This window comes from Tupaia chinensis, unplaced genomic scaffold (genome assembly GCF_000334495.1).
Source record: "Tupaia chinensis unplaced genomic scaffold, TupChi_1.0 Scaffold000248_2, whole genome shotgun sequence".
In the NCBI taxonomy this organism is placed as follows: Eukaryota; Metazoa; Chordata; class Mammalia; order Scandentia; family Tupaiidae; genus Tupaia; species Tupaia belangeri.
The window spans coordinates 3,015,550-3,015,809 of NW_006159727.1; the positions used below are offsets into that span (position 1 = coordinate 3,015,550).

A 260-nucleotide genomic window follows, 5' to 3' on the forward strand; every position below is an offset into this window, starting at 1 on the left:
TGCTGAACCTTCCTTAAACACGAAGGCCACTGGCCTGTCAATCCTCTGTGGAAAAATCAAGCAGCTCCTGGTAAAATGCTTCATCATAAGATCCATCAATTTGTAATGTTTTTCTCTCCTCAGGAAACTCCTCCAGGTAGTTCAAGATAGTTTTGTAGAGAGTAGAAGCCTCTGATGTCTGGCAGGTCCATCATCTGCACCTGGAGAATTTTGAACAGATGACAGTATTTTGTTAACTCTGAGCTCTGTAGGCTGTTTCT

At 42.7% G+C, this 260-nt stretch overlaps 1 pseudogene; it reads right to left on the minus strand.

The window, feature by feature from the left end:
• The window catches only part of LOC102474216 (inositol-pentakisphosphate 2-kinase pseudogene), a 1,710-nt pseudogene that overhangs the window by 611 nt on the left and 839 nt on the right, over nt 1-260 (minus strand).